This window comes from Oreochromis aureus, linkage group 11, assembly GCF_013358895.1.
Source record: "Oreochromis aureus strain Israel breed Guangdong linkage group 11, ZZ_aureus, whole genome shotgun sequence".
Classification (NCBI taxonomy): Eukaryota; Metazoa; Chordata; class Actinopteri; order Cichliformes; family Cichlidae; genus Oreochromis; species Oreochromis aureus.
In genome coordinates this window covers 10,793,350-10,801,992 of record NC_052952.1, presented here as the reverse complement: position 1 = coordinate 10,801,992, position 8,643 = coordinate 10,793,350, and the positions used below count along the sequence as shown (strand labels likewise).

The following is an 8,643-nucleotide window of genomic DNA, read 5'->3' as shown; positions in this document are numbered from 1 at the left end:
GGCTTTTTCCTTCACCTTCAAGTCTGGTCATCCAGAACAGATAAATATGTTTACTTCTAGCTGCGGACTAGCTAGAAAATGGTTGGTCCAGCTGTACCCAGATGGGTCACCAGAAGTGGAAAATTTGAATTTATGGATTTTTGCCTCAACTGAGATAGTAGGAACAATTGTTATCCAGGCCCTTCAGAAAGCATACCAGTGTATACAGTGCTGCTCAGCTATATGAGGCACTCTGTTTTCTATGCTAAGCTATGTAAAATACACCTCAAATAGCGTGTTTTCATGGATACTGAAGCATAATGAGATAGATAGTGCTGGGAAGAAGAAGAAATGCATTTTCTGGTACGCTAGGGTTCCCCAGGTGAGCATAACTGACCCAATCTTGAGATGTCATTTAGAGAAAAAAGATCACCAAAAGACAAAGCAGTAGTGGTGTAGTCAACATGTCCTTAGTTAAATATGAACACATGTTTGCATGGGGGGCATTATTAAAAACAATCAGTCAATCAGACAGCAGCTCAAGCTGTCACTACACCACTACCAGCCTTTAGCCATTTGTATGTCTGCAGAGCCCCTGATACTGAATGAGGACATGGCACAGTCACAGAAAATAGTTAGGCTTTAATATGCAGCAGCAGTAGAAACTTTTTCCCCCCGAAGGCATTAGATTTCAGTTTGCCACATCCTGTAGTTCAATAGTGTGGTCTAAATGGAAACAGAGATGAGAAGAGGCTTTTTATTTAATTCGAGAGAAAGTTTCGCAGGGTGAAGCCAGACCAGCACACTTTTACGGTCAAGGTTTATTTTAGCACTTCTTCTTTGCTCATACATCAACTTTCACTGAATCCCAAACAGGTTTATATTCAATTGGGTGGCCACGTCCTGGAATCCAGCCAAACTCCAAACTGTGATTTCATTTTGGTACACCTGCAGCCAAAGAGGAGCTAAGAAAAAACTAAAACAGAACCTGGGTTGTGACCAGTTATGACTAAACTTTATTTGAGTGCTGATTCAAGGACACAGGTCCGGTGTAAGCGAGTCTATTTTTTATAAAACTTTGTCAAAAAGAATCTTGAGAGTAAAAACAGCCCAAACTACCACTATATCTATAAAAAACTAAATTAATGGAACATGTTTTACATGCTGTGCAGTATAGATTAAACTGTAATGGACTTTTTGGAGTTAACCCCTTTATCTCACTATTGTGGTACCCCTGAAAATGGACCCTTTAGGTGTATGATGACCTGACTGTCTGGGTGTTTGGCTTCTATCAGAGGCTCAAGGACAGTCTAGCTGCTTCCTGATAGTGCAGAGACACTGTGTATCCTTATCTGGAGCACTGACGCAAGGAAGGCAAATATGAAACTCCATGTGAGATTAGAACTTCAGAATAGGTTAACCGGGCCTACTGCAACATGTGTTCACCCACAAACACCTTAAGATTTTCTTTATCATATGATCAAATGTTTAGTAATTGATTTTTAGGACTGGGAGAAGCAAAAATGACATCCCATTTCCATCTAATGCACGCAAACTGTCATCTTTATACACTTTATGTTGTATAATAGAGACAGTAATAGAGAATTCCAGCCAGTCCTTTTGAGAAAGCACTTGGAAAGAATAGGAAGGAAAAAACATGCCCTTTAACAGAGAAAAACCTTCAGCAGGAGCAGGCTCAGCGAGGGCGGCCATCTGCCACAGCCAGTTGGAAAGAGAGAAAAGAGGAGAGGAAGGACCGGCATGGAGAGGAAACAGAGAACATACAGTTTCCACCATCAACTCTCAGACTGTTGATGGTGGAAGTATCCAGTGATCGGGAACATGCAGATCATGAGCTAGAGGTACCTAAAGAACAGTACAGGGAGAGACAACAGGGAGGACAAAGCGGAGACTAGTCATTATGAGAGGTCTCCCAGCACCCCGGGCATACAGTTTTTTCAAAAAGATGGAAGACAGAGCTAAAAAGCAGAATAGAGTGTCTGTCCCCTGAAACCAGTCCTGGGAGCTGGTTTGACAGAAGAGTAAGAATCGTACTCTTAGAAACTCTCAGAGCTCTCAGAGTCTGCACTCTGAGAGAGCGGTGCTACATTTGGATAATACAGTACTACAAAACACTTTCAGATCTTCTAGAGTTTGGTCATTTTGTAAGTGAGGAGAATGATTTAAAATTCAAAGCCAAGGGAGGAAAGCTTCTATTGCTGAACAAATAAATGAATTCAATCCAGCCAATAAAACTGTTTCCCAAGTCTAAAACAATCCTGCATCTGAAGCCCAAAATGGAAAAAAAAAGAAACCGGAGGATCAAGACTGAAGACCACTGATCCAGACACTTACCAACTCTTGCCCTCAGAGTCTTCACTCTCTCTCTTTTCTTTCTCACAACCTGTAATCCAGCGATCAGTTGTCCAGGCAACTGCACTGGCCACAGTTCCAGCACGTGCTCAGTGATGCCAGGTCAGGATGAAAGTACCTGGAGGGGGCAATGCAAATCACCCTTTGCACCCTATTGAAGACTAGCATAGAAATCCCGGCAGTAAACCTGCCCCCGGGGTTGTTGTTTTTTTCCTCCGGAGTGGTGCAACGCCTGTGTGTGTTATTAGTGCTCGCATGTGAAAGATCTGTCTCACATAAATAAATGAAAGCTAGTTCTTTAACAGAAAAATAGATTTTGGTAAAGTTGTTACAAGCTAGGTGCATGAATTATTTTTGCTCAGATAATTTTTTTAAAGGATATATATTATTTATTTATTTATTTATTTATTTATTTATTTTTTAATAGGCTGAAGCAACCTAACTTCATAACCTTACAGGTCACACGTTAGCTGTTTAGAAGGCAGACAAAGTAATCTAGGGATTAACATCTGAGCATGGAGGAAGATGTCACCATGTTGGAATGTGAAAAGTTGTGAGTGTGTGTGTGCATATGCACATCCAGCACTTTGCCCAGGCTGTGACAGCACAATCATGTGCTGCAGGAATCAAAAATACTGCACATTGTCCTTTTCCTTCATGGCATCAACAACGCTCATCTGGCTCCCTGTTGTTGAGGTATTAGCTCATAACCTTGTGCGCTAAAGCTTTCAAGCTCTTCCATAATCTCTCCTGCAAACTTTGTGTGAACTCCGGTGCACATGATACCTTTATTCAAGAGTCAATAGCAAATGGAACAAAAGCACAAAGCAGATATTCAGAAGTGTTTTTGTGACAAAAACTAACAAATAAATGCTCGATATTCAGAAAGATTTCTATGCCTGTATGATTTTTCTGCCAGAAAGCTATATTCCGCATTAGCCAGCAATACTCTAGCCTCTCTGGGTGTGGATCTTGTTAAATGAATGTATATGAATTTGGTAAATGTAGCAGGGAAATCAGGACAACATATGGGGCAGTCACTTATACTAACACTGGTGAAGTCTGAGTATATCCAAGGGCACATCCCTGACGGTTCCGTAATCAGAAGTGCAGACATAAAGAGGTATTGTAATGACACATGCCTGCCTCTTCTTAAATATAGGTTTGATTTGAAAGAAAATGACAGTGTAGTCAATTTGGTCACTTTGGCAATGGCGCCAGCCTTCTCCTGCGACAATAGAAAATGAAAGTGTTCGTTTCCTACTGGGTTTCCACTTTCCTGTGTCAATTTTTCTCCCCGTCATTTTCTCTCATCCCATCTCTGCGTCAGCCTCTCCTCATAGTCTGTGTCTGTTTCAAGCATCCGTTTGTCTGTCTGAATCCTCTCCGGCTGCGACCGTGAGGACGTCTGCTTTTTGGTTCTCAAACAAAAACAGATGCACGGTGCTTGATAGAAATTATGAACTCTAGTCAACAAACACCGTATGTCCCATTTTCCACTCATGGGTGGTTAGAGTACATTTCTCTTCCAAAAAAAAAGGCAAAAAAAAGAAAAGTGGCAGAAAAGGAAACAAAAAAGTCTGTCACACGGCAAGTACTGAATTATAGTCTTGCAGTTTAATAAGAAGGGGAGGTATAATTTGGTGATTTGCTGTTCTGTGGAGCTGGGTTGGCAGATGAGTACCATTAAGTGTTTTTTATCTATGTGCGTGGAAGAATACATGATGTGTAATGCTTAACTACAAGAAGAGAGAGTGAACATTTGGAGTTTTTAAATGGTTTGCCTGTACAACCCACAGAACACACACATTAAAGAAACCCTATAGGGCATCTTCTCTGTAGACGTGTAATTTAGTTTAACCATTCCAGGGTTGCAAATGCACCTGATGTTACTTTGAAATGAACCTGATGAGTTCAGCTTCCATGGCGACTTCGGCCTCCTCAGCAGAATGGGAGCTGACACCTGTATCGGGGGTTCGCACTCTTTGCAAACTCGACTCACACAGATTTAATTTGTGTCACTCTGTGAATACTTTTTCTTCCGCGCTGTTCCATCACTGTGTAGCAGACCTTTAAATACTCGTCCTGACCTCGAATAGCCCGACAGCCCCCGAGATAATCCTGCAGCTTCACAGCGGAGAGAAGAAACAGTGCAGAAAAATCCGCCTGGAGAGAGTGACTGTTGGAAAATTCTCACTGACTTCTTAGTTCTTATTTATCTTCGTGACAGTGGGTCCGGAGAAGGAGATGACAGGGAGGGAGAGCGGCGTGGTGCGTTGGCTCTGCGTGTTAAGGAGAGGCTGTGATCATCGCCGGCTGCAGAGAGACAACAGTGACGGGAAGTGACGATGAGGCCCGAGACGAGAGCCGCGATGGTAATGCGTGTCACATCGATGAGGCCTCTCAAAGAGAAGTCAGGAATGAGATCAGCTACTTCCTACTTCCTGTCTCCCGGTGTCTTAGCTGGGGGCTCTGATTTCCAATTTTTCACTGCCATCATTTATTTGGTCTTCTTCTCCCTCTTTAGTGGTCTTTTCAGCCTCTCTAATCTGCCTCTCTTTCTGCTGGACTATTCTTTCCTCTGCCCCTCGTTCGACAGTGGACACTATTCATCTCTCACTCCTGGCTATGTCTCTTTAATTTCTTATTCTTTTCCAACTCTGTACAATTCACAGCTATGCTCCAACCTTTTTCTTGCAAAGGAAAAGAAGGTAGGACTATTCAAGTCCCCTACCCTATAAGACTCCTTTAAAACCTAGGGCTAGACTGAATAAGCAGAACATTGCTAAACCTACCAGAAAGGCTGGTCATATTGGTTGTGTTAAAGAATAACTGTTGTATAACTTGTTAACAAAGCCTAGAGGCGAACTGACTGCTTTTAACCGTTTAAATAGCTTTACAAGCCAAACCAAACTTACCTATTGACACTTTTAATTATTCATAGACTGCTTCCTGTCATGGTCTGGATGTGCCTTTTCTCCAGTGTCCACCTCTGGCCGAAGCTGCCATTCTCTCACCAGGGCAGCTCACCTGGAAGTTATCCGTGGCAATCAGCAGAGAGGTATTTATGAACAGCATCACCGTCCCTTCGCCGCTGGTCCATCAACTCACTTATGTTGGTAATAGGCTCACTCTTTTTGCTCAAGATCCATGTCCTTATATTACTTACCTTGCTTTCTATATCCTCTAGCTCCGTGGACTCACACACAGATTCACGCTATGCTCCAGGAAGAAAACACCCACCACACTCACCTGCTTGCCCTCCTGACACCGCAACTTACCAGGACTCCTGAAATTCAGGTCAGCCTGTTGTTAATGCTATCAGCCTGCCACTCAAACCTCTGCCTCCCCCTCCAAGCCTATGACTCCACCTGCAAAAGTAAGTCACTCAAAACAATCTCAAATCCTTGTTATCTCTGGACCAGCCGCTGTAACCACTAACCCCCTCTTCCTCTTTCCTCAGTGGGACCTCACGACCGCAACGCCACCAGTCTCCCCTTGAGTTACCTCCCTCAGGCTACCACGCTAGAATCCCTACCATGTCAAATATTGTGTGTTAGTGCCATGCGAGATTTCCAGGTTATGCTTCCCATGTCAAGTATAACTCTGTGTTTTGTGTTAAAGTTTGTGTTAAGTTAACTGTACCACCTCTGCACGTCAGTCTTGCACTTGAGTCCAGTTATGTACAGGCCTTTGGCCCCACGTGACATTTTCACTATCGTATAACTAACCACTAAAGGAAAAAAAGGAGTCAGGGGGTTAAACCAAGAACCACCCGACTCCACAGCTACAGCCACCACCGCCAACATTCAGTTGGAGTGTGGTTTGTCAGCTAGAATTGGTGCTAAGAATACAGCTTGTTTCCTCTGATCCATAACTACTTCACTTAGACTTTGAAAAAGACCACAGCACCACTGAGTTTACACAAGACTAATGTCACAGACAGAGATGCTATACAAAGTCAGCCTGCAACATGTAGCCTGAATTTATTCATTTATTTTTACTTTGTGTCGAACCATAGAAAGCTGACACTGGCTCTGTCTCTGTGTGTAATGCACTGCATGCAAATGGGGAAAGTTCTTATTTGACTTGAATAAAAAAACAAAGAAAAACACTCTCAGGATTTTGCCTTTAACTGAATATTTTGTATAGTGTGTTAAGCCTATAATCAAGCTAAGATAGAAGCAGATTGCATATAGACAACTGGGAGTATGAACAATAAGAAACTATTTAAAAATATATATATAATCATCACACATAACCCTTTATAAAGTTTGTTTTAAATGATCACTTGATTACAGTTTGAAGTTCTCAAAGAATTTTCCTACTATAAGCCTCATTCACCCACATATTCACTTAAGCACCTTTTCTATTCTTAAGTGCTTTTAAAATAACATTTATATATTCATGCTCTCAACACATCAGAGTGGCAACTTGGGGTTCAATTTGTATATCTGTTTGATGCTGGATTTACTCTTTGTATCATAAGTTACTTGTACCATGATGGTGAGGTGGTTTCCACTGATTGGTACTCTCCTCCCACAGTCCAAAGACATGGGTGTTAGGCTCAGTGTTGACTCTAATTTGGCTGTATGGGTGGATTTTAGTATGAATGGTTGTCTGTGTTAACCCTGTGATAGACTGGCAACATGTCCAAGGTGTACCCCAGCATCCCCATAACTCTGGAGTGGAAAAGTGGAAGAAATGGATAGATGGTATAATGATAATGTGTGCTCATTAATTGTAATTTCTCCATAGTTTTTCATGATTTTATATCAATTTTTTTATTTAAAAAAGGGGGCAAATATTTTGAGTAAGCACTCATCTTGTACAGTCTGTGCCATATAAGAAAAATAAAAAGATGCAGATCCTTGGGAAATAATGGAGCAACGTCCTTGATTAGCTGTTTTTAAAACCTCAGCTAAGAAAGTACACACAAAAGAAACTACATCCTACTTGTTACAGAAAAGTATACAAAGTACAAATACAGCTTGTGTCTGTTTTTGTAAGATTATGCAAAATATAAAATTATGTAAAATGCATTGTAGAGAAAAGATTATTCATGCATTCATCTTTTAATGTCGGTTGCAATATTTTGGCAGAGTAATCCAGGAGTATTTTATTTTATTTTTCTAAGAGGTCACATTTTTAGCATTGATTGCTTTGGGGTTTGTTTGTTTTTTCAAAAATCATAAACTTTGTATTCAAGAAGCAACAACATTTCAACATATTGCAATCTTGGTTCTCTGTGTTCACCTGTGCTGGTGTTTCTGTGTCTACACTCCTTCGTGCCAGGCGGGTGGCAGCCTGGGTGGGCGACACCGAGCTGTCCAAAATCTCTGTGCAGCCCACTGAGCTCCACTGAGCTGCAGAGGAGCTTATAATGAAAGAAAACAGCTCTAATCATTACACACACCCTCACCCTCCACCCTTCCCTTTCCTCTGTGCTTCTTCCCGCCTCCTTCCTCTCATTAAAAAAAAAGACAGCAACCCGGAATACTGATGCATTGTTAAGCGCTCTTAATTGAACTTCTTAGAATTTAGGCCGCATTAAGAATTCCTCGGATTCTTAATGTGCCATCATTTAAATGCTTAGTCTGTGTTCTCTCAGCTGCTTAGTTCGAATTGCCCTCTGTGCTGTGTTTATCTCAGCCACCTCCAGTGCACGTCCATTCAGCTTTTTGGTGGAAGGGGAGGAAGGGCTCTGGCAGATTTGTAATGTGCAGGCACGGAGGAAAAGGACATCGACTCTTAATACAACAGAGGGAACAAAAGCCTGAGCTTGGAGCCAGCTGGGAGTTTCATCATCAGCCAGGGGAGAGAAAGAGAGAGCAAGAGAGGGGGGGCAAAGTGGGAGAGCAAGAAAGAAACGAGGCAGTGGGAAAGAGCACAGGAGTGAGGGGAAAAAGTTATTGGACTAGACGGGCCCGGGTGACATCAATAGCATCCCAAGCAGGGCCACAAATTAGCCGGGCGCAGCATGGGATCCGACAGCTGGGGCCCCGTGCGCAATGCCACCAGGGGATTAGCGGGGGCTTCGGGATCTGACACAGAGGGGATGAGCGTCATGGGCAGAATAAAGAGCAACGTGGGGATTAGAGAGCTTCCAGACACTCCACCAACACTCATGAAGGGCTTAAAGGGCTATAGATATCATTAATGAATGGACAGTGAGAGAGACTAAGAGAAAGAAAGACAGAGGCGCTTGGGGGTGTTGTCTTTTTGATTTTATTCAGCCTCCACGTTGCCGCTCAGATTTTTAATGATCAGACGTTCCACACGCTTGCATTA

At 42.4% G+C, this 8,643-nt stretch overlaps 1 long non-coding RNA gene across 2 annotated transcripts; it reads left to right on the top strand.

Moving 5' to 3' along the window:
* The first annotated feature begins 3,128 nt into the window (after positions 1-3,128).
* On the top strand, positions 3,129-5,725 carry LOC120442847. Of its 2 annotated transcripts, none has more exons than XR_005614981.1 (3): positions 3,129-4,727; positions 5,297-5,413; positions 5,543-5,725. It is a non-coding gene; the product is annotated as an uncharacterized LOC120442847 (long non-coding RNA). The 2 variants fall into 2 exon arrangements; XR_005614980.1 differs by lacking the exon at positions 3,129-4,727 and adding an exon at positions 4,764-5,063.
* The last annotated feature ends 2,918 nt before the right edge of the window (positions 5,726-8,643 follow it).